Source organism: Rhinoderma darwinii, unplaced genomic scaffold (assembly GCF_050947455.1).
Source record: "Rhinoderma darwinii isolate aRhiDar2 unplaced genomic scaffold, aRhiDar2.hap1 Scaffold_1019, whole genome shotgun sequence".
In the NCBI taxonomy this organism is placed as follows: domain Eukaryota; kingdom Metazoa; phylum Chordata; class Amphibia; order Anura; family Rhinodermatidae; genus Rhinoderma; species Rhinoderma darwinii.
The window spans coordinates 38,232-61,806 of NW_027461900.1; the positions used below are offsets into that span (position 1 = coordinate 38,232).

The following is a 23,575-nucleotide window of genomic DNA, read 5'->3' on the forward strand; positions in this document are numbered from 1 at the left end:
CAAAGAGAGCAGCAATTTGGATTTGTTACTATGTTACCTAGAAGAATAACAAACTGTGCAAGGATGGAGGTTGTAGGAGCAAGGAGAAGTTGTCTGTAAAGTTGGTGGATGCCTATTTTCCATTTTGCAGTCCCTTGTCTCCCTCTTGTGGCCTCCTGGAGGCAACTAGCTGTGCAAAAAAAAGACAGCCTGGCGGCCGGCTGTTGCAGTGTTGCCCTCTCAGGCAACACTGAGTGACTGACTGAGCCTCACCGTCTTATATAAAGTTCAGACGGAACTTTGCACGTGTCATAGTGGAGCCCTCAGGATTCCAGAGCCAGCTTTCTGACATCATAATGGGGCCTCAGAGATAAAAGCCTGGGCCCAGGCAGTGTTGGTCAGTGCTGCTCAGCAGGCAGCACTGGACTGGACTGGATTACAGCTGATACAAGGTGTGAAGGAACAAGGGGTGGCTGTGGGCATGCACTTGCTGCCGCTGCCAGTGTTTATCTGCATGGCAGCAGGGCATTTGGGTGTTGCCAGGAAGGCGTTTTTATGTAGATTCCTCCTCTTTCAGCACTGCATTGTGGTGCAAGCAAAAGAAGCAAATCCTGTCTGGCTTCCTCTCCGGCCTTTATTCACCTCCCGTGTAGCTGTGAGTGTGTAAGCCTGCAGGGCCCCATGGAATTGCCTAGAAGTAGGCTGAATCGCTGCAAGGGCTGAACAGCAGTATCGGGCAGGCTCGGGCAACGCGCGGCCCGTTCGGGTTATCGCTTCTCGGCCTTTTGGCTAAGATCAAGTGTAGTATCTGTTCTTATCAGTTTAATATCTGATACGTCCCCTATCTGGGGACCATATATTAAATGGATTTTTAGAACAGGGAGATGGAAATAGAGCTTGCTCTGTCCACTCCACGCATTGACCTGGTATTGCAGTATTTCCAGGACCGGTGCACCCTTTCCTTATGTGTTGACTAAAAGCAGATTCCAAAAGTGTTTTTTGTCTTTGCTATTGTTTCTGTCTTTCTGAAGGGATCTCCCCTTTTAATCCCATTATTTCAACACCTGTTGGACAATGCATGAGTGATAATGAGCTCATTGATTAAATGCAATTAATGAATAGATTGCCACCTCTTGTTGTGTGTCGTCTGTGTTTCTGTGTTTCCGGCATTTCACATTGGAACACCTCATTCACCTTCCTTGTCTTCTCTCCGCCCTCCCTTTTAGGTAAGTTAAAGAGCTGCACCTGAGCCAGCCACTGATTGATTGATTGATTGATTGATTGATTGATTGATTGATTGATTGATTGATTGATTGATTGATTGATGCAGCACAACAGTCAAATAGTGGAGTGGAGTAGGGGAACAGCAAACAGCCAATAAAGCAGCCCGCCCGCTCGCCTGCCCGCCACAATGGACCTACCTGTGTACACTAGATGGATGTGATGGAATGTACTGTCGTCCCTACATTTCAAGAAGAAGTAAGAATTGCAGTTGCAACAAAGCCTTGCTTGCCTACAAAGAGAGCAGCAATTTGGATTTGTTACTATGTTACCTAGAAGAATAACAAACTGTGCAAGGATGGAGGTTGTAGGAGCAAGGAGAAGTTGTCTGTAAAGTTGGTGGATGCCTATTTTCCATTTTGCAGTCCCTTGTCTCCCTCTTGTGGCCTCCTGGAGGCAACTAGCTGTGCAAAAAAAAGACAGCCTGGCGGCCGGCTGTTGCAGTGTTGCCCTCTCAGGCAACACTGAGTGACTGACTGAGCCTCACCGTCTTATATAAAGTTCAGACGGAACTTTGCACGTGTCATAGTGGAGCCCTCAAGATTCCAGAGCCAGCTTTCTGACATCATAATGGGGCCTCAGAGATAAAAGCCTGGGCCCAGGCAGTGTTGGTCAGTGCTGCTCAGCAGGCAGCACTGGACTGGACTGGATTACAGCTGATACAAGGTGTGAAGGAACAAGGGGTGGCTGTGGGCATGCACTTGCTGCCGCTGCCAGTGTTTATCTGCATGGCAGCAGGGCATTTGGGCGTTGCCAGGAAGGCGTTTTTATGTAGATTCCTCCTCTTTCAGCACTGCATTGTGGTGCAAGCAAAAGAAGCAAATCCTGTCTGGCTTCCTCTCCGGCCTTTATTCACCTCCCGTGTAGCTGTGAGTGTGTGAGCCTGCAGGGCCCCATGGAATTGCCTAGAAGTAGGCTGAATCGCTGCAAGGGCTGAACAGCAGTATCGGGCAGGCTCGGGCAACGCGCGGCCCGTTCGGGTTATCGCTTCTCGGCCTTTTGGCTAAGATCAAGTGTAGTATCTGTTCTTATCAGTTTAATATCTGATACGTCCCCTATCTGGGGACCATATATTAAATGGATTTTTAGAACAGGGAGATGGAAATAGAGCTTGCTCTGTCCACTCCACGCATTGACCTGGTATTGCAGTATTTCCAGGACCGGTGCACCCTTTCCTTATGTGTTGACTAAAAGCAGATTCCAAAAGTGTTTTTTGTCTTTGCTATTGTTTCTGTCTTTCTGAAGGGATCTCCCCTTTTAATCCCATTATTTCAACACCTGTTGGACAATGCATGAGTGATAATGAGCTCATTGATTAAATGCAATTAATGAATAGATTGCCACCTCTTGTTGTGTGTCGTCTGTGTTTCTGTGTTTCCGGCATTTCACATTGGAACACCTCATTCACCTTCCTTGTCTTCTCTCCGCCCTCCCTTTTAGGTAAGTTAAAGAGCTGCACCTGAGCCAGCCACTGATTGATTGATTGATTGATTGATTGATTGATTGATTGATTGATTGATTGATGCAGCACAACAGTCAAATAGTGGAGTGGAGTAGGGGAACAGCAAACAGCCAATAAAGCAGCCCGCCCGCTCGCCTGCCCGCCACAATGGACCTACCTGTGTACACTAGATGGATGTGATGGAATGTACTGTCGTCCCTACATTTCAAGAAGAAGTAAGAATTGCAGTTGCAACAAAGCCTTGCTTGCCTACAAAGAGAGCAGCAATTTGGATTTGTTACTATGTTACCTAGAAGAATAACAAACTGTGCAAGGATGGAGGTTGTAGGAGCAAGGAGAAGTTGTCTGTAAAGTTGGTGGATGCCTATTTTCCATTTTGCAGTCCCTTGTCTCCCTCTTGTGGCCTCCTGGAGGCAACTAGCTGTGCAAAAAAAAGACAGCCTGGCGGCCGGCTGTTGCAGTGTTGCCCTCTCAGGCAACACTGAGTGACTGACTGAGCCTCACCGTCTTATATAAAGTTCAGACGGAACTTTGCACGTGTCATAGTGGAGCCCTCAGGATTCCAGAGCCAGCTTTCTGACATCATAATGGGGCCTCAGAGATAAAAGCCTGGGCCCAGGCAGTGTTGGTCAGTGCTGCTCAGCAGGCAGCACTGGACTGGACTGGATTACAGCTGATACAAGGTGTGAAGGAACAAGGGGTGGCTGTGGGCATGCACTTGCTGCCGCTGCCAGTGTTTATCTGCATGGCAGCAGGGCATTTGGGCGTTGCCAGGAAGGCGTTTTTATGTAGATTCCTCCTCTTTCAGCACTGCATTGTGGTGCAAGCAAAAGAAGCAAATCCTGTCTGGCTTCCTCTCCGGCCTTTATTCACCTCCCGTGTAGCTGTGAGTGTGTGAGCCTGCAGGGCCCCATGGAATTGCCTAGAAGTAGGCTGAATCGCTGCAAGGGCTGAACAGCAGTATCGGGCAGGCTCGGGCAACGCGCGGCCCGTTCGGGTTATCGCTTCTCGGCCTTTTGGCTAAGATCAAGTGTAGTATCTGTTCTTATCAGTTTAATATCTGATACGTCCCCTATCTGGGGACCATATATTAAATGGATTTTTAGAACAGGGAGATGGAAATAGAGCTTGCTCTGTCCACTCCACGCATTGACCTGGTATTGCAGTATTTCCAGGACCGGTGCACCCTTTCCTTATGTGTTGACTAAAAGCAGATTCCAAAAGTGTTTTTTGTCTTTGCTATTGTTTCTGTCTTTCTGAAGGGATCTCCCCTTTTAATCCCATTATTTCAACACCTGTTGGACAATGCATGAGTGATAATGAGCTCATTGATTAAATGCAATTAATGAATAGATTGCCACCTCTTGTTGTGTGTCGTCTGTGTTTCTGTGTTTCCGGCATTTCACATTGGAACACCTCATTCACCTTCCTTGTCTTCTCTCCGCCCTCCCTTTTAGGTAAGTTAAAGAGCTGCACCTGAGCCAGCCACTGATTGATTGATTGATTGATTGATTGATTGATTGATTGATTGATTGATTGATTGATTGATTGATTGATTGATTGATGCAGCACAACAGTCAAATAGTGGAGTGGAGTAGGGGAACAGCAAACAGCCAATAAAGCAGCCCGCCCGCTCGCCTGCCCGCCACAATGGACCTACCTGTGTACACTAGATGGATGTGATGGAATGTACTGTCGTCCCTACATTTCAAGAAGAAGTAAGAATTGCAGTTGCAACAAAGCCTTGCTTGCCTACAAAGAGAGCAGCAATTTGGATTTGTTACTATGTTACCTAGAAGAATAACAAACTGTGCAAGGATGGAGGTTGTAGGAGCAAGGAGAAGTTGTCTGTAAAGTTGGTGGATGCCTATTTTCCATTTTGCAGTCCCTTGTCTCCCTCTTGTGGCCTCCTGGAGGCAACTAGCTGTGCAAAAAAAAGACAGCCTGGCGGCCGGCTGTTGCAGTGTTGCCCTCTCAGGCAACACTGAGTGACTGACTGAGCCTCACCGTCTTATATAAAGTTCAGACGGAACTTTGCACGTGTCATAGTGGAGCCCTCAGGATTCCAGAGCCAGCTTTCTGACATCATAATGGGGCCTCAGAGATAAAAGCCTGGGCCCAGGCAGTGTTGGTCAGTGCTGCTCAGCAGGCAGCACTGGACTGGACTGGATTACAGCTGATACAAGGTGTGAAGGAACAAGGGGTGGCTGTGGGCATGCACTTGCTGCCGCTGCCAGTGTTTATCTGCATGGCAGCAGGGCATTTGGGCGTTGCCAGGAAGGCGTTTTTATGTAGATTCCTCCTCTTTCAGCACTGCATTGTGGTGCAAGCAAAAGAAGCAAATCCTGTCTGGCTTCCTCTCCGGCCTTTATTCACCTCCCGTGTAGCTGTGAGTGTGTGAGCCTGCAGGGCCCCATGGAATTGCCTAGAAGTAGGCTGAATCGCTGCAAGGGCTGAACAGCAGTATCGGGCAGGCTCGGGCAACGCGCGGCCCGTTCGGGTTATCGCTTCTCGGCCTTTTGGCTAAGATCAAGTGTAGTATCTGTTCTTATCAGTTTAATATCTGATACGTCCCCTATCTGGGGACCATATATTAAATGGATTTTTAGAACAGGGAGATGGAAATAGAGCTTGCTCTGTCCACTCCACGCATTGACCTGGTATTGCAGTATTTCCAGGACCGGTGCACCCTTTCCTTATGTGTTGACTAAAAGCAGATTCCAAAAGTGTTTTTTGTCTTTGCTATTGTTTCTGTCTTTCTGAAGGGATCTCCCCTTTTAATCCCATTATTTCAACACCTGTTGGACAATGCATGAGTGATAATGAGCTCATTGATTAAATGCAATTAATGAATAGATTGCCACCTCTTGTTGTGTGTCGTCTGTGTTTCTGTGTTTCCGGCATTTCACATTGGAACACCTCATTCACCTTCCTTGTCTTCTCTCCGCCCTCCCTTTTAGGTAAGTTAAAGAGCTGCACCTGAGCCAGCCACTGATTGATTGATTGATTGATTGATTGATTGATTGATTGATTGATGCAGCACAACAGTCAAATAGTGGAGTGGAGTAGGGGAACAGCAAACAGCCAATAAAGCAGCCCGCCCGCTCGCCTGCCCGCCACAATGGACCTACCTGTGTACACTAGATGGATGTGATGGAATGTACTGTCGTCCCTACATTTCAAGAAGAAGTAAGAATTGCAGTTGCAACAAAGCCTTGCTTGCCTACAAAGAGAGCAGCAATTTGGATTTGTTACTATGTTACCTAGAAGAATAACAAACTGTGCAAGGATGGAGGTTGTAGGAGCAAGGAGAAGTTGTCTGTAAAGTTGGTGGATGCCTATTTTCCATTTTGCAGTCCCTTGTCTCCCTCTTGTGGCCTCCTGGAGGCAACTAGCTGTGCAAAAAAAAGACAGCCTGGCGGCCGGCTGTTGCAGTGTTGCCCTCTCAGGCAACACTGAGTGACTGACTGAGCCTCACCGTCTTATATAAAGTTCAGACGGAACTTTGCACGTGTCATAGTGGAGCCCTCAGGATTCCAGAGCCAGCTTTCTGACATCATAATGGGGCCTCAGAGATAAAAGCCTGGGCCCAGGCAGTGTTGGTCAGTGCTGCTCAGCAGGCAGCACTGGACTGGACTGGATTACAGCTGATACAAGGTGTGAAGGAACAAGGGGTGGCTGTGGGCATGCACTTGCTGCCGCTGCCAGTGTTTATCTGCATGGCAGCAGGGCATTTGGGCGTTGCCAGGAAGGCGTTTTTATGTAGATTCCTCCTCTTTCAGCACTGCATTGTGGTGCAAGCAAAAGAAGCAAATCCTGTCTGGCTTCCTCTCCGGCCTTTATTCACCTCCCGTGTAGCTGTGAGTGTGTGAGCCTGCAGGGCCCCATGGAATTGCCTAGAAGTAGGCTGAATCGCTGCAAGGGCTGAACAGCAGTATCGGGCAGGCTCGGGCAACGCGCGGCCCGTTCGGGTTATCGCTTCTCGGCCTTTTGGCTAAGATCAAGTGTAGTATCTGTTCTTATCAGTTTAATATCTGATACGTCCCCTATCTGGGGACCATATATTAAATGGATTTTTAGAACAGGGAGATGGAAATAGAGCTTGCTCTGTCCACTCCACGCATTGACCTGGTATTGCAGTATTTCCAGGACCGGTGCACCCTTTCCTTATGTGTTGACTAAAAGCAGATTCCAAAAGTGTTTTTTGTCTTTGCTATTGTTTCTGTCTTTCTGAAGGGATCTCCCCTTTTAATCCCATTATTTCAACACCTGTTGGACAATGCATGAGTGATAATGAGCTCATTGATTAAATGCAATTAATGAATAGATTGCCACCTCTTGTTGTGTGTCGTCTGTGTTTCTGTGTTTCCGGCATTTCACATTGGAACACCTCATTCACCTTCCTTGTCTTCTCTCCGCCCTCCCTTTTAGGTAAGTTAAAGAGCTGCACCTGAGCCAGCCACTGATTGATTGATTGATTGATTGATTGATTGATTGATTGATTGATTGATTGATTGATGCAGCACAACAGTCAAATAGTGGAGTGGAGTAGGGGAACAGCAAACAGCCAATAAAGCAGCCCGCCCGCTCGCCTGCCCGCCACAATGGACCTACCTGTGTACACTAGATGGATGTGATGGAATGTACTGTCGTCCCTACATTTCAAGAAGAAGTAAGAATTGCAGTTGCAACAAAGCCTTGCTTGCCTACAAAGAGAGCAGCAATTTGGATTTGTTACTATGTTACCTAGAAGAATAACAAACTGTGCAAGGATGGAGGTTGTAGGAGCAAGGAGAAGTTGTCTGTAAAGTTGGTGGATGCCTATTTTCCATTTTGCAGTCCCTTGTCTCCCTCTTGTGGCCTCCTGGAGGCAACTAGCTGTGCAAAAAAAAGACAGCCTGGCGGCCGGCTGTTGCAGTGTTGCCCTCTCAGGCAACACTGAGTGACTGACTGAGCCTCACCGTCTTATATAAAGTTCAGACGGAACTTTGCACGTGTCATAGTGGAGCCCTCAGGATTCCAGAGCCAGCTTTCTGACATCATAATGGGGCCTCAGAGATAAAAGCCTGGGCCCAGGCAGTGTTGGTCAGTGCTGCTCAGCAGGCAGCACTGGACTGGACTGGATTACAGCTGATACAAGGTGTGAAGGAACAAGGGGTGGCTGTGGGCATGCACTTGCTGCCGCTGCCAGTGTTTATCTGCATGGCAGCAGGGCATTTGGGCGTTGCCAGGAAGGCGTTTTTATGTAGATTCCTCCTCTTTCAGCACTGCATTGTGGTGCAAGCAAAAGAAGCAAATCCTGTCTGGCTTCCTCTCCGGCCTTTATTCACCTCCCGTGTAGCTGTGAGTGTGTGAGCCTGCAGGGCCCCATGGAATTGCCTAGAAGTAGGCTGAATCGCTGCAAGGGCTGAACAGCAGTATCGGGCAGGCTCGGGCAACGCGCGGCCCGTTCGGGTTATCGCTTCTCGGCCTTTTGGCTAAGATCAAGTGTAGTATCTGTTCTTATCAGTTTAATATCTGATACGTCCCCTATCTGGGGACCATATATTAAATGGATTTTTAGAACAGGGAGATGGAAATAGAGCTTGCTCTGTCCACTCCACGCATTGACCTGGTATTGCAGTATTTCCAGGACCGGTGCACCCTTTCCTTATGTGTTGACTAAAAGCAGATTCCAAAAGTGTTTTTTGTCTTTGCTATTGTTTCTGTCTTTCTGAAGGGATCTCCCCTTTTAATCCCATTATTTCAACACCTGTTGGACAATGCATGAGTGATAATGAGCTCATTGATTAAATGCAATTAATGAATAGATTGCCACCTCTTGTTGTGTGTCGTCTGTGTTTCTGTGTTTCCGGCATTTCACATTGGAACACCTCATTCACCTTCCTTGTCTTCTCTCCGCCCTCCCTTTTAGGTAAGTTAAAGAGCTGCACCTGAGCCAGCCACTGATTGATTGATTGATTGATTGATTGATTGATTGATTGATTGATGCAGCACAACAGTCAAATAGTGGAGTGGAGTAGGGGAACAGCAAACAGCCAATAAAGCAGCCCGCCCGCTCGCCTGCCCGCCACAATGGACCTACCTGTGTACACTAGATGGATGTGATGGAATGTACTGTCGTCCCTACATTTCAAGAAGAAGTAAGAATTGCAGTTGCAACAAAGCCTTGCTTGCCTACAAAGAGAGCAGCAATTTGGATTTGTTACTATGTTACCTAGAAGAATAACAAACTGTGCAAGGATGGAGGTTGTAGGAGCAAGGAGAAGTTGTCTGTAAAGTTGGTCGATGCCTATTTTCCATTTTGCAGTCCCTTGTCTCCCTCTTGTGGCCTCCTGGAGGCAACTAGCTGTGCAAAAAAAAGACAGCCTGGCGGCCGGCTGTTGCAGTGTTGCCCTCTCAGGCAACACTGAGTGACTGACTGAGCCTCACCGTCTTATATAAAGTTCAGACGGAACTTTGCACGTGTCATAGTGGAGCCCTCAGGATTCCAGAGCCAGCTTTCTGACATCATAATGGGGCCTCAGAGATAAAAGCCTGGGCCCAGGCAGTGTTGGTCAGTGCTGCTCAGCAGGCAGCACTGGACTGGACTGGATTACAGCTGATACAAGGTGTGAAGGAACAAGGGGTGGCTGTGGGCATGCACTTGCTGCCGCTGCCAGTGTTTATCTGCATGGCAGCAGGGCATTTGGGCGTTGCCAGGAAGGCGTTTTTATGTAGATTCCTCCTCTTTCAGCACTGCATTGTGGTGCAAGCAAAAGAAGCAAATCCTGTCTGGCTTCCTCTCCGGCCTTTATTCACCTCCCGTGTAGCTGTGAGTGTGTGAGCCTGCAGGGCCCCATGGAATTGCCTAGAAGTAGGCTGAATCGCTGCAAGGGCTGAACAGCAGTATCGGGCAGGCTCGGGCAACGCGCGGCCCGTTCGGGTTATCGCTTCTCGGCCTTTTGGCTAAGATCAAGTGTAGTATCTGTTCTTATCAGTTTAATATCTGATACGTCCCCTATCTGGGGACCATATATTAAATGGATTTTTAGAACAGGGAGATGGAAATAGAGCTTGCTCTGTCCACTCCACGCATTGACCTGGTATTGCAGTATTTCCAGGACCGGTGCACCCTTTCCTTATGTGTTGACTAAAAGCAGATTCCAAAAGTGTTTTTTGTCTTTGCTATTGTTTCTGTCTTTCTGAAGGGATCTCCCCTTTTAATCCCATTATTTCAACACCTGTTGGACAATGCATGAGTGATAATGAGCTCATTGATTAAATGCAATTAATGAATAGATTGCCACCTCTTGTTGTGTGTCGTCTGTGTTTCTGTGTTTCCGGCATTTCACATTGGAACACCTCATTCACCTTCCTTGTCTTCTCTCCGCCCTCCCTTTTAGGTAAGTTAAAGAGCTGCACCTGAGCCAGCCACTGATTGATTGATTGATTGATTGATTGATTGATTGATGCAGCACAACAGTCAAATAGTGGAGTGGAGTAGGGGAACAGCAAACAGCCAATAAAGCAGCCCGCCCGCTCGCCTGCCCGCCACAATGGACCTACCTGTGTACACTAGATGGATGTGATGGAATGTACTGTCGTCCCTACATTTCAAGAAGAAGTAAGAATTGCAGTTGCAACAAAGCCTTGCTTGCCTACAAAGAGAGCAGCAATTTGGATTTGTTACTATGTTACCTAGAAGAATAACAAACTGTGCAAGGATGGAGGTTGTAGGAGCAAGGAGAAGTTGTCTGTAAAGTTGGTGGATGCCTATTTTCCATTTTGCAGTCCCTTGTCTCCCTCTTGTGGCCTCCTGGAGGCAACTAGCTGTGCAAAAAAAAGACAGCCTGGCGGCCGGCTGTTGCAGTGTTGCCCTCTCAGGCAACACTGAGTGACTGACTGAGCCTCACCGTCTTATATAAAGTTCAGACGGAACTTTGCACGTGTCATAGTGGAGCCCTCAGGATTCCAGAGCCAGCTTTCTGACATCATAATGGGGCCTCAGAGATAAAAGCCTGGGCCCAGGCAGTGTTGGTCAGTGCTGCTCAGCAGGCAGCACTGGACTGGACTGGATTACAGCTGATACAAGGTGTGAAGGAACAAGGGGTGGCTGTGGGCATGCACTTGCTGCCGCTGCCAGTGTTTATCTGCATGGCAGCAGGGCATTTGGGCGTTGCCAGGAAGGCGTTTTTATGTAGATTCCTCCTCTTAGGAAGGCGTTTTTATGTAGATTCCTCCTCTTTCAGCACTGCATTGTGGTGCAAGCAAAAGAAGCAAATCCTGTCTGGCTTCCTCTCCGGCCTTTATTCACCTCCCGTGTAGCTGTGAGTGTGTGAGCCTGCAGGGCCCCATGGAATTGCCTAGAAGTAGGCTGAATCGCTGCAAGGGCTGAACAGCAGTATCGGGCAGGCTCGGGCAACGCGCGGCCCGTTCGGGTTATCGCTTCTCGGCCTTTTGGCTAAGATCAAGTGTAGTATCTGTTCTTATCAGTTTAATATCTGATACGTCCCCTATCTGGGGACCATATATTAAATGGATTTTTAGAACAGGGAGATGGAAATAGAGCTTGCTCTGTCCACTCCACGCATTGACCTGGTATTGCAGTATTTCCAGGACCGGTGCACCCTTTCCTTATGTGTTGACTAAAAGCAGATTCCAAAAGTGTTTTTTGTCTTTGCTATTGTTTCTGTCTTTCTGAAGGGATCTCCCCTTTTAATCCCATTATTTCAACACCTGTTGGACAATGCATGAGTGATAATGAGCTCATTGATTAAATGCAATTAATGAATAGATTGCCACCTCTTGTTGTGTGTCGTCTGTGTTTCTGTGTTTCCGGCATTTCACATTGGAACACCTCATTCACCTTCCTTGTCTTCTCTCCGCCCTCCCTTTTAGGTAAGTTAAAGAGCTGCACCTGAGCCAGCCACTGATTGATTGATTGATTGATTGATTGATTGATTGATTGATTGATTGATTGCAGCACAACAGTCAAATAGTGGAGTGGAGTAGGGGAACAGCAAACAGCCAATAAAGCAGCCCGCCCGCTCGCCTGCCCGCCACAATGGACCTACCTGTGTACACTAGATGGATGTGATGGAATGTACTGTCGTCCCTACATTTCAAGAAGAAGTAAGAATTGCAGTTGCAACAAAGCCTTGCTTGCCTACAAAGAGAGCAGCAATTTGGATTTGTTACTATGTTACCTAGAAGAATAACAAACTGTGCAAGGATGGAGGTTGTAGGAGCAAGGAGAAGTTGTCTGTAAAGTTGGTGGATGCCTATTTTCCATTTTGCAGTCCCTTGTCTCCCTCTTGTGGCCTCCTGGAGGCAACTAGCTGTGCAAAAAAAAGACAGCCTGGCGGCCGGCTGTTGCAGTGTTGCCCTCTCAGGCAACACTGAGTGACTGACTGAGCCTCACCGTCTTATATAAAGTTCAGACGGAACTTTGCACGTGTCATAGTGGAGCCCTCAGGATTCCAGAGCCAGCTTTCTGACATCATAATGGGGCCTCAGAGATAAAAGCCTGGGCCCAGGCAGTGTTGGTCAGTGCTGCTCAGCAGGCAGCACTGGACTGGACTGGATTACAGCTGATACAAGGTGTGAAGGAACAAGGGGTGGCTGTGGGCATGCACTTGCTGCCGCTGCCAGTGTTTATCTGCATGGCAGCAGGGCATTTGGGCGTTGCCAGGAAGGCGTTTTTATGTAGATTCCTCCTCTTTCAGCACTGCATTGTGGTGCAAGCAAAAGAAGCAAATCCTGTCTGGCTTCCTCTCCGGCCTTTATTCACCTCCCGTGTAGCTGTGAGTGTGTGAGCCTGCAGGGCCCCATGGAATTGCCTAGAAGTAGGCTGAATCGCTGCAAGGGCTGAACAGCAGTATCGGGCAGGCTCGGGCAACGCGCGGCCCGTTCGGGTTATCGCTTCTCGGCCTTTTGGCTAAGATCAAGTGTAGTATCTGTTCTTATCAGTTTAATATCTGATACGTCCCCTATCTGGGGACCATATATTAAATGGATTTTTAGAACAGGGAGATGGAAATAGAGCTTGCTCTGTCCACTCCACGCATTGACCTGGTATTGCAGTATTTCCAGGACCGGTGCACCCTTTCCTTATGTGTTGACTAAAAGCAGATTCCAAAAGTGTTTTTTGTCTTTGCTATTGTTTCTGTCTTTCTGAAGGGATCTCCCCTTTTAATCCCATTATTTCAACACCTGTTGGACAATGCATGAGTGATAATGAGCTCATTGATTAAATGCAATTAATGAATAGATTGCCACCTCTTGTTGTGTGTCGTCTGTGTTTCTGTGTTTCCGGCATTTCACATTGGAACACCTCATTCACCTTCCTTGTCTTCTCTCCGCCCTCCCTTTTAGGTAAGTTAAAGAGCTGCACCTGAGCCAGCCACTGATTGATTGATTGATTGATTGATTGATTGATTGATTGATTGATTGATGCAGCACAACAGTCAAATAGTGGAGTGGAGTAGGGGAACAGCAAACAGCCAATAAAGCAGCCCGCCCGCTCGCCTGCCCGCCACAATGGACCTACCTGTGTACACTAGATGGATGTGATGGAATGTACTGTCGTCCCTACATTTCAAGAAGAAGTAAGAATTGCAGTTGCAACAAAGCCTTGCTTGCCTACAAAGAGAGCAGCAATTTGGATTTGTTACTATGTTACCTAGAAGAATAACAAACTGTGCAAGGATGGAGGTTGTAGGAGCAAGGAGAAGTTGTCTGTAAAGTTGGTGGATGCCTATTTTCCATTTTGCAGTCCCTTGTCTCCCTCTTGTGGCCTCCTGGAGGCAACTAGCTGTGCAAAAAAAAGACAGCCTGGCGGCCGGCTGTTGCAGTGTTGCCCTCTCAGGCAACACTGAGTGACTGACTGAGCCTCACCGTCTTATATAAAGTTCAGACGGAACTTTGCACGTGTCATAGTGGAGCCCTCAGGATTCCAGAGCCAGCTTTCTGACATCATAATGGGGCCTCAGAGATAAAAGCCTGGGCCCAGGCAGTGTTGGTCAGTGCTGCTCAGCAGGCAGCACTGGACTGGACTGGATTACAGCTGATACAAGGTGTGAAGGAACAAGGGGTGGCTGTGGGCATGCACTTGCTGCCGCTGCCAGTGTTTATCTGCATGGCAGCAGGGCATTTGGGCGTTGCCAGGAAGGCGTTTTTATGTAGATTCCTCCTCTTTCAGCACTGCATTGTGGTGCAAGCAAAAGAAGCAAATCCTGTCTGGCTTCCTCTCCGGCCTTTATTCACCTCCCGTGTAGCTGTGAGTGTGTGAGCCTGCAGGGCCCCATGGAATTGCCTAGAAGTAGGCTGAATCGCTGCAAGGGCTGAACAGCAGTATCGGGCAGGCTCGGGCAACGCGCGGCCCGTTCGGGTTATCGCTTCTCGGCCTTTTGGCTAAGATCAAGTGTAGTATCTGTTCTTATCAGTTTAATATCTGATACGTCCCCTATCTGGGGACCATATATTAAATGGATTTTTAGAACAGGGAGATGGAAATAGAGCTTGCTCTGTCCACTCCACGCATTGACCTGGTATTGCAGTATTTCCAGGACCGGTGCACCCTTTCCTTATGTGTTGACTAAAAGCAGATTCCAAAAGTGTTTTTTGTCTTTGCTATTGTTTCTGTCTTTCTGAAGGGATCTCCCCTTTTAATCCCATTATTTCAACACCTGTTGGACAATGCATGAGTGATAATGAGCTCATTGATTAAATGCAATTAATGAATAGATTGCCACCTCTTGTTGTGTGTCGTCTGTGTTTCTGTGTTTCCGGCATTTCACATTGGAACACCTCATTCACCTTCCTTGTCTTCTCTCCGCCCTCCCTTTTAGGTAAGTTAAAGAGCTGCACCTGAGCCAGCCACTGATTGATTGATTGATTGATTGATTGATTGATTGATTGATTGATGCAGCACAACAGTCAAATAGTGGAGTGGAGTAGGGGAACAGCAAACAGCCAATAAAGCAGCCCGCCCGCTCGCCTGCCCGCCACAATGGACCTACCTGTGTACACTAGATGGATGTGATGGAATGTACTGTCGTCCCTACATTTCAAGAAGAAGTAAGAATTGCAGTTGCAACAAAGCCTTGCTTGCCTACAAAGAGAGCAGCAATTTGGATTTGTTACTATGTTACCTAGAAGAATAACAAACTGTGCAAGGATGGAGGTTGTAGGAGCAAGGAGAAGTTGTCTGTAAAGTTGGTGGATGCCTATTTTCCATTTTGCAGTCCCTTGTCTCCCTCTTGTGGCCTCCTGGAGGCAACTAGCTGTGCAAAAAAAAGACAGCCTGGCGGCCGGCTGTTGCAGTGTTGCCCTCTCAGGCAACACTGAGTGACTGACTGAGCCTCACCGTCTTATATAAAGTTCAGACGGAACTTTGCACGTGTCATAGTGGAGCCCTCAGGATTCCAGAGCCAGCTTTCTGACATCATAATGGGGCCTCAGAGATAAAAGCCTGGGCCCAGGCAGTGTTGGTCAGTGCTGCTCAGCAGGCAGCACTGGACTGGACTGGATTACAGCTGATACAAGGTGTGAAGGAACAAGGGGTGGCTGTGGGCATGCACTTGCTGCCGCTGCCAGTGTTTATCTGCATGGCAGCAGGGCATTTGGGCGTTGCCAGGAAGGCGTTTTTATGTAGATTCCTCCTCTTTCAGCACTGCATTGTGGTGCAAGCAAAAGAAGCAAATCCTGTCTGGCTTCCTCTCCGGCCTTTATTCACCTCCCGTGTAGCTGTGAGTGTGTGAGCCTGCAGGGCCCCATGGAATTGCCTAGAAGTAGGCTGAATCGCTGCAAGGGCTGAACAGCAGTATCGGGCAGGCTCGGGCAACGCGCGGCCCGTTCGGGTTATCGCTTCTCGGCCTTTTGGCTAAGATCAAGTGTAGTATCTGTTCTTATCAGTTTAATATCTGATACGTCCCCTATCTGGGGACCATATATTAAATGGATTTTTAGAACAGGGAGATGGAAATAGAGCTTGCTCTGTCCACTCCACGCATTGACCTGGTATTGCAGTATTTCCAGGACCGGTGCACCCTTTCCTTATGTGTTGACTAAAAGCAGATTCCAAAAGTGTTTTTTGTCTTTGCTATTGTTTCTGTCTTTCTGAAGGGATCTCCCCTTTTAATCCCATTATTTCAACACCTGTTGGACAATGCATGAGTGATAATGAGCTCATTGATTAAATGCAATTAATGAATAGATTGCCACCTCTTGTTGTGTGTCGTCTGTGTTTCTGTGTTTCCGGCATTTCACATTGGAACACCTCATTCACCTTCCTTGTCTTCTCTCCGCCCTCCCTTTTAGGTAAGTTAAAGAGCTGCACCTGAGCCAGCCACTGATTGATTGATTGATTGATTGATTGATTGATTGATTGATTGATTGATGCAGCACAACAGTCAAATAGTGGAGTGGAGTAGGGGAACAGCAAACAGCCAATAAAGCAGCCCGCCCGCTCGCCTGCCCGCCACAATGGACCTACCTGTGTACACTAGATGGATGTGATGGAATGTACTGTCGTCCCTACATTTCAAGAAGAAGTAAGAATTGCAGTTGCAACAAAGCCTTGCTTGCCTACAAAGAGAGCAGCAATTTGGATTTGTTACTATGTTACCTAGAAGAATAACAAACTGTGCAAGGATGGAGGTTGTAGGAGCAAGGAGAAGTTGTCTGTAAAGTTGGTGGATGCCTATTTTCCATTTTGCAGTCCCTTGTCTCCCTCTTGTGGCCTCCTGGAGGCAACTAGCTGTGCAAAAAAAAGACAGCCTGGCGGCCGGCTGTTGCAGTGTTGCCCTCTCAGGCAACACTGAGTGACTGACTGAGCCTCACCGTCTTATATAAAGTTCAGACGGAACTTTGCACGTGTCATAGTGGAGCCCTCAGGATTCCAGAGCCAGCTTTCTGACATCATAATGGGGCCTCAGAGATAAAAGCCTGGGCCCAGGCAGTGTTGGTCAGTGCTGCTCAGCAGGCAGCACTGGACTGGACTGGATTACAGCTGATACAAGGTGTGAAGGAACAAGGGGTGGCTGTGGGCATGCACTTGCTGCCGCTGCCAGTGTTTATCTGCATGGCAGCAGGGCATTTGGGCGTTGCCAGGAAGGCGTTTTTATGTAGATTCCTCCTCTTTCAGCACTGCATTGTGGTGCAAGCAAAAGAAGCAAATCCTGTCTGGCTTCCTCTCCGGCCTTTATTCACCTCCCGTGTAGCTGTGAGTGTGTGAGCCTGCAGGGCCCCATGGAATTGCCTAGAAGTAGGCTGAATCGCTGCAAGGGCTGAACAGCAGTATCGGGCAGGCTCGGGCAACGCGCGGCCCGTTCGGGTTATCGCTTCTCGGCCTTTTGGCTAAGATCAAGTGTAGTATCTGTTCTTATCAGTTTAATATCTGATACGTCCCCTATCTGGGGACCATATATTAAATGGATTTTTAGAACAGGGAGATGGAAATAGAGCTTGCTCTGTCCACTCCACGCATTGACCTGGTATTGCAGTATTTCCAGGACCGGTGCACCCTTTCCTTATGTGTTGACTAAAAGCAGATTCCAAAAGTGTTTTTTGTCTTTGCTATTGTTTCTGTCTTTCTGAAGGGATCTCCCCTTTTAATCCCATTATTTTGATTAAATGCAATTAATGAATAGATTGCCACCTCTTGTTGTGTGTCGTCTGTGTTTCTGTGTTTCCGGCATTTCACATTGGAACACCTCATTCACCTTCCTTGTCTTCTCTCCGCCCTCCCTTTTAGGTAAGTTAAAGAGCTGCACCTGAGCCAGCCACTGATTGATTGATTGATTGATTGATTGATTGATTGATTGATTGATTGATGCAGCACAACAGTCAAATAGTGGAGTGGAGTAGGGGAACAGCAAACAGCCAATAAAGCAGCCCGCCCGCTCGCCTGCCCGCCACAATGGACCTACCTGTGTACACTAGATGGATGTGATGGAATGTACTGTCGTCCCTACATTTCAAGAAGAAGTAAGAATTGCAGTTGCAACAAAGCCTTGCTTGCCTACAAAGAGAGCAGCAATTTGGATTTGTTACTATGTTACCTAGAAGAATAACAAACTGTGCAAGGATGGAGGTTGTAGGAGCAAGGAGAAGTTGTCTGTAAAGTTGGTGGATGCCTATTTTCCATTTTGCAGTCCCTTGTCTCCCTCTTGTGGCCTCCTGGAGGCAACTAGCTGTGCAAAAAAAAGACAGCCTGGCGGCCGGCTGTTGCAGTGTTGCCCTCTCAGGCAACACTGAGTGACTGACTGAGCCTCACCGTCTTATATAAAGTTCAGACGGAACTTTGCACGTGTCATAGTGGAGCCCTCAGGATTCCAGAGCCAGCTTTCTGACATCATAATGGGGCCTCAGAGATAAAAGCCTGGGCCCAGGCAGTGTTGGTCAGTGCTGCTCAGCAGGCAGCACTGGACTGGACTGGATTACAGCTGATACAAGGTGTGAAGGAACAAGGGGTGGCTGTGGGCATGCACTTGCTGCCGCTGCCAGTGTTTATCTGCATGGCAGCAGGGCATTTGGGCGTTGCCAGGAAGGCGTTTTTATGTAGATTCCTCCTCTTTCAGCACTGCATTGTGGTGCAAGCAAAAGAAGCAAATCCTGTCTGGCTTCCTCTCCGGCCTTTATTCACCTCCCGTGTAGCTGTGAGTGTGTGAGCCTGCAGGGCCCCATGGAATTGCCTAGAAGTAGGCTGAATCGCTGCAAGGGCTGAACAGCAGTATCGGGCAGGCTCGGGCAACGCGCGGCCCGTTCGGGTTATCGCTTCTCGGCCTTTTGGCTAAGATCAAGTGTAGTATCTGTTCTTATCAGTTTAATATCTGATACGTCCCCTATCTGGGGACCATATATTAAATGGATTTTTAGAACAGGGAGATGGAAATAGAGCTTGCTCTGTCCACTCCACGCATTGACCTGGTATTGCAGTATTTCCAGGACCGGTGCACCCTTTCCTTATGTGTTGACTAAAAGCAGATTCCAAAAGTGTTTTTTGTCTTTGCTATTGTTTCTGTCTTTCTGAAGGGATCTCCCCTTTTAATCCCATTATTTCAACACCTGTTGGACAATGCATGAGTGATAATGAGCTCATTGATTAAATGCAATTAATGAATAGATTGCCACCTCTTGTTGTGTGTCGTCTGTGTTTCTGTGTTTACGGCATTTCACATTGGAACACCTCATTCACCTTCCTTGTCTTCTCTCCGCCCTCCCTTTTAGGTAAGTTAAAGAGCTGCACCTGAGCCAGCCACTGATTGATTGATTGATTGATTGATTGATTGATGCAGCACAACAGTCAAATAGTGGAGTGGAGTAGGGGAACAGCAAACAGCCAATAAAGCAGCCCGCCCGCTCGCCTGCCCGCCACAATGGACCTACCTGTGTACACTAGATGGATGTGATGGAATGTACTGTCGTCCCTACATTTCAAGAAGAAGTAAGAATTGCAGTTGCAACAAAGCCTTGCTTGCCTACAAAGAGAGCAGCAATTTGGATTTGTTACTATGTTACCTAGAAGAATAACAAACTGTGCAAGGATGGAGGTTGTAGGAGCAAGGAGAAGTTGTCTGTAAAGTTGGTGGATGCCTATTTTCCATTTTGCAGTCCCTTGTCTCCCTCTTGTGGCCTCCTGGAGGCAACTAGCTGTGCAAAAAAAAGACAGCCTGGCGGCCGGCTGTTGCAGTGTTGCCCTCTCAGGCAACACTGAGTGACTGACTGAGCCTCACCGTCTTATATAAAGTTCAGACGGAACTATGCACGTGTCATAGTGGAGCCCTCAGGATTCCAGAGCCAGCTTTCTGACATCATAATGGGGCCTCAGAGATAAAAGCCTGGGCCCAGGCAGTGTTGGTCAGTGCTGCTCAGCAGGCAGCACTGGACTGGACTGGATTACAGCTGATACAAGGTGTGAAGGAACAAGGGGTGGCTGTGGGCATGCACTTGCTGCCGCTGCCAGTGTTTATCTGCATGGCAGCAGGGCATTTGGGCGTTGCCAGGAAGGCGTTTTTATGTAGATTCCTCCTCTTTCAGCACTGCATTGTGGTGCAAGCAAAAGAAGCAAATCCTGTCTGGCTTCCTCTCCGGCCTTTATTCACCTCCCGTGTAGCTGTGAGTGTGTGAGCCTGCAGGGCCCCATGGAATTGCCTAGAAGTAGGCTGAATCGCTGCAAGGGCTGAACAGCAGTATCGGGCAGGCTCGGGCAACGCGCGGCCCGTTCGGGTTATCGCTTCTCGGCCTTTTGGCTAAGATCAAGTGTAGTATCTGTTCTTATCAGTTTAATATCTGATACGTCCCCTATCTGGGGACCATATATTAAATGGATTTTTAGAACAGGGAGATGGAAATAGAGCTTGCTCTGTCCACTCCACGCATTGACCTGGTATTGCAGTATTTCCAGGACCGGTGCACCCTTTCCTTATGTGTTGACTAAAAGCAGATTCCAAAAGTGTTTTTTGTCTTTGCTATTGTTTCTGTCTTTCTGAAGGGATCTCCCCTTTTAATCCCATTATTTCAACACCTGTTGGACAATGCATGAGTGATAATGAGCTCATTGATTAAATGCAATTAATGAATAGATTGCCACCTCTTGTTGTGTGTCGTCTGTGTTTCTGTGTTTCCGGCATTTCACATTGGAACACCTCATTCACCTTCCTTGTCTTCTCTCCGCCCTCCCTTTTAGGTAAGTTAAAGAGCTGCACCTGAGCCAGCCACTGATTGATTGATTGATTGATTGATTGATTGATTGATTGATTGATTGATTGATTGATTGATTGATGCAGCACAACAGTCAAATAGTGGAGTGGAGTAGGGGAACAGCAAACAGCCAATAAAGCAGCCCGCCCGCTCGCCTGCCCGCCACAATGGACCTACCTGTGTACACTAGATGGATGTGATGGAATGTACTGTCGTCCCTACATTTCAAGAAGAAGTAAGAATTGCAGTTGCAACAAAGCCTTGCTTGCCTACAAAGAGAGCAGCAATTTGGATTTGTTACTATGTTACCTAGAAGAATAACAAACTGTGCAAGGATGGAGGTTGTAGGAGCAAGGAGAAGTTGTCTGTAAAGTTGGTGGATGCCTATTTTCCATTTTGCAGTCCCTTGTCTCCCTCTTGTGGCCTCCTGGAGGCAACTAGCTGTGCAAAAAAAAGACAGCCTGGCGGCCGGCTGTTGCAGTGTTGCCCTCTCAGGCAACACTGAGTGACTGACTGAGCCTCACCGTCTTATATAAAGTTCAGACGGAACTTTGCACGTGTCATAGTGGAGCCCTCAGGATTCCAGAGCCAGCTTTCTGACATCATAATGGGGCCTCAGAGATAAAAGCCTGGGCCCAGGCAGTGTTGGTCAGTGCTGCTCAGCAGGCAGCACTGGACTGGACTGGATTACAGCTGATACAAGGTGTGAAGGAACAAGGGGTGGCTGTGGGCATGCACTTGCTGCCGCTGCCAGTGTTTATCTGCATGGCAGCAGGGCATTTGGGCGTTGCCAGGAAGGCGTTTTTATGTAGATTCCTCCTCTTTCAGCACTGCATTGTGGTGCAAGCAAAAGAAGCAAATCCTGTCTGGCTTCCTCTCCGGCCTTTATTCACCTCCCGTGTAGCTGTGAGTGTGTGAGCCTGCAGGGCCCCATGGAATTGCCTAGAAGTAGGCTGAATCGCTGCAAGGGCTGAACAGCAGTATCGGGCAGGCTCGGGCAACGCGCGGCCCGTTCGGGTTATCGCTTCTCGGCCTTTTGGCTAAGATCAAGTGTAGTATCTGTTCTTATCAGTTTAATATCTGATACGTCCCCTATCTGGGGACCATATATTAAATGGATTTTTAGAACAGGGAGATGGAAATAGAGCTTGCTCTGTCCACTCCACGCATTGACCTGGTATTGCAGTATTTCCAGGACCGGTGCACCCTTTCCTTATGTGTTGACTAAAAGCAGATTCCAAAAGTGTTTTTTGTCTTTGCTATTGTTTCTGTCTTTCTGAAGGGATCTCCCCTTTTAATCCCATTATTTCAACACCTGTTGGACAATACATGAGTGATAATGAGCTCATTGATTAAATGCAATTAATGAATAGATTGCCACCTCTTGTTGTGTGTCGTCTGTGTTTCCGGCATTTCACATTGGAACACCTCATTCACCTTCCTTGTCTTCTCTCCGCCCTCCCTTTTAGGTAAGTTAAAGAGCTGCACCTGAGCCAGCCACTGATTGATTGATTGATTGATTGATTGATTGATTGATTGATTGATGCAGCACAACAGTCAAATAGTGGAGTGGAGTAGGGGAACAGCAAACAGCCAATAAAGCAGCCCGCCCGCTCGCCTGCCCGCCACAATGGACCTACCTGTGTACACTAGATGGATGTGATGGAATGTACTGTCGTCCCTACATTTCAAGAAGAAGTAAGAATTGCAGTTGCAACAAAGCCTTGCTTGCCTACAAAGAGAGCAGCAATTTGGATTTGTTACTATGTTACCTAGAAGAATAACAAACTGTGCAAGGATGGAGGTTGTAGGAGCAAGGAGAAGTTGTCTGTAAAGTTGGTGGATGCCTATTTTCCATTTTGCAGTCCCTTGTCTCCCTCTTGTGGCCTCCTGGAGGCAACTAGCTGTGCAAAAAAAAGACAGCCTGGCGGCCGGCTGTTGCAGTGTTGCCCTCTCAGGCAACACTGAGTGACTGACTGAGCCTCACCGTCTTATATAAAGTTCAGACGGAACTTTGCACGTGTCATAGTGGAGCCCTCAGGATTCCAGAGCCAGCTTTCTGACATCATAATGGGGCCTCAGAGATAAAAGCCTGGGCCCAGGCAGTGTTGGTCAGTGCTGCTCAGCAGGCAGCACTGGACTGGACTGGATTACAGCTGATACAAGGTGTGAAGGAACAAGGGGTGGCTGTGGGCATGCACTTGCTGCCGCTGCCAGTGTTTATCTGCATGGCAGCAGGGCATTTGGGCGTTGCCAGGAAGGCGTTTTTATGTAGATTCCTCCTCTTTCAGCACTGCATTGTGGTGCAAGCAAAAGAAGCAAATCCTGTCTGGCTTCCTCTCCGGCCTTTATTCACCTCCCGTGTAGCTGTGAGTGTGTGAGCCTGCAGGGCCCCATGGAATTGCCTAGAAGTAGGCTGAATCGCTGCAAGGGCTGAACAGCAGTATCGGGCAGGCTCGGGCAACGCGCGGCCCGTTCGGGTTATCGCTTCTCGGCCTTTTGGCTAAGATCAAGTGTAGTATCTGTTCTTATCAGTTTAATATCTGATACGTCCCCTATCTGGGGACCATATATTAAATGGATTTTTAGAACAGGGAGATGGAAATAGAGCTTGCTCTGTCCACTCCACGCATTGACCTGGTATTGCAGTATTCCCAGGACCGGTGCACCCTTTCCTTATGTGTTGACTAAAAGCAGATTCCAAAAGTGTTTTTTGTCTTTGCTATTGTTTCTGTCTTTCTGAAGGGATCTCCCCTTTTAATCCCATTATTTCAACACCTGTTGGACAATGCATGAGTGATAATGAGCTCATTGATTAAATGCAATTAATGAATAGATTGCCACCTCTTGTTGTGTGTCGTCTGTGTTTCTGTGTTTCCGGCATTTCACATTGGAACACCTCATTCACCTTCCTTGTCTTCTCTCCGCCCTCCCTTTTAGGTAAGTTAAAGAGCTGCACCTGAGCCAGCCACTGATTGATTGATTGATTGATTGATTGATTGATTGATTGATTGATGCAGCACAACAGTCAAATAGTGGAGTGGAGTAGGGGAACAGCAAACAGCCAATAAAGCAGCCCGCCCGCTCGCCTGCCCGCCACAATGGACCTACCTGTGTACACTAGATGGATGTGATGGAATGTACTGTCGTCCCTACATTTCAAGAAGA

At 47.8% G+C, this 23,575-nt stretch overlaps 16 non-coding genes across 16 annotated transcripts; all 16 read left to right on the forward strand.

The window, feature by feature from the left end:
• Positions 1-748: 748 nt before the first annotated feature.
• Positions 749-939, forward strand: LOC142698289 (U2 spliceosomal RNA). Its single transcript, XR_012865778.1, has one exon. It is a non-coding gene; the product is annotated as a U2 spliceosomal RNA (small nuclear RNA).
• Positions 940-2,243: 1,304 nt separating this feature from the next.
• On the forward strand, positions 2,244-2,434 carry LOC142698290 (U2 spliceosomal RNA). Its single transcript, XR_012865779.1, has one exon. It is a non-coding gene; the product is annotated as a U2 spliceosomal RNA (small nuclear RNA).
• Positions 2,435-3,722: 1,288 nt separating this feature from the next.
• Positions 3,723-3,913, forward strand: LOC142698291 (U2 spliceosomal RNA). Its single transcript, XR_012865780.1, has one exon. It is a non-coding gene; the product is annotated as a U2 spliceosomal RNA (small nuclear RNA).
• A 1,312-nt stretch (positions 3,914-5,225) lies between these two features.
• Positions 5,226-5,416, forward strand: LOC142698292 (U2 spliceosomal RNA). Its single transcript, XR_012865781.1, has one exon. It is a non-coding gene; the product is annotated as a U2 spliceosomal RNA (small nuclear RNA).
• Positions 5,417-6,696: 1,280 nt separating this feature from the next.
• LOC142698293 (U2 spliceosomal RNA) lies at positions 6,697-6,887 on the forward strand. The gene has a single exon (XR_012865782.1). It is a non-coding gene; the product is annotated as a U2 spliceosomal RNA (small nuclear RNA).
• A 1,292-nt stretch (positions 6,888-8,179) lies between these two features.
• LOC142698294 (U2 spliceosomal RNA) lies at positions 8,180-8,370 on the forward strand. The gene has a single exon (XR_012865783.1). It is a non-coding gene; the product is annotated as a U2 spliceosomal RNA (small nuclear RNA).
• Positions 8,371-9,650: 1,280 nt separating this feature from the next.
• Positions 9,651-9,841, forward strand: LOC142698295 (U2 spliceosomal RNA). The gene has a single exon (XR_012865784.1). It is a non-coding gene; the product is annotated as a U2 spliceosomal RNA (small nuclear RNA).
• Positions 9,842-11,145: 1,304 nt separating this feature from the next.
• On the forward strand, positions 11,146-11,336 carry LOC142698296 (U2 spliceosomal RNA). The gene has a single exon (XR_012865785.1). It is a non-coding gene; the product is annotated as a U2 spliceosomal RNA (small nuclear RNA).
• Positions 11,337-12,621: 1,285 nt separating this feature from the next.
• Positions 12,622-12,812, forward strand: LOC142698299 (U2 spliceosomal RNA). The gene has a single exon (XR_012865786.1). It is a non-coding gene; the product is annotated as a U2 spliceosomal RNA (small nuclear RNA).
• A 1,284-nt stretch (positions 12,813-14,096) lies between these two features.
• On the forward strand, positions 14,097-14,287 carry LOC142698301 (U2 spliceosomal RNA). The gene has a single exon (XR_012865788.1). It is a non-coding gene; the product is annotated as a U2 spliceosomal RNA (small nuclear RNA).
• A 1,280-nt stretch (positions 14,288-15,567) lies between these two features.
• On the forward strand, positions 15,568-15,758 carry LOC142698302 (U2 spliceosomal RNA). Its single transcript, XR_012865789.1, has one exon. It is a non-coding gene; the product is annotated as a U2 spliceosomal RNA (small nuclear RNA).
• Positions 15,759-17,042: 1,284 nt separating this feature from the next.
• Positions 17,043-17,233, forward strand: LOC142698303 (U2 spliceosomal RNA). Its single transcript, XR_012865790.1, has one exon. It is a non-coding gene; the product is annotated as a U2 spliceosomal RNA (small nuclear RNA).
• Positions 17,234-18,477: 1,244 nt separating this feature from the next.
• LOC142698304 (U2 spliceosomal RNA) lies at positions 18,478-18,668 on the forward strand. The gene has a single exon (XR_012865791.1). It is a non-coding gene; the product is annotated as a U2 spliceosomal RNA (small nuclear RNA).
• Positions 18,669-19,936: 1,268 nt separating this feature from the next.
• On the forward strand, positions 19,937-20,127 carry LOC142698305 (U2 spliceosomal RNA). The gene has a single exon (XR_012865792.1). It is a non-coding gene; the product is annotated as a U2 spliceosomal RNA (small nuclear RNA).
• A 1,300-nt stretch (positions 20,128-21,427) lies between these two features.
• Positions 21,428-21,618, forward strand: LOC142698306 (U2 spliceosomal RNA). The gene has a single exon (XR_012865793.1). It is a non-coding gene; the product is annotated as a U2 spliceosomal RNA (small nuclear RNA).
• Positions 21,619-22,890: 1,272 nt separating this feature from the next.
• LOC142698263 (U2 spliceosomal RNA) lies at positions 22,891-23,081 on the forward strand. The gene has a single exon (XR_012865755.1). It is a non-coding gene; the product is annotated as a U2 spliceosomal RNA (small nuclear RNA).
• Positions 23,082-23,575: the final 494 nt, after the last annotated feature.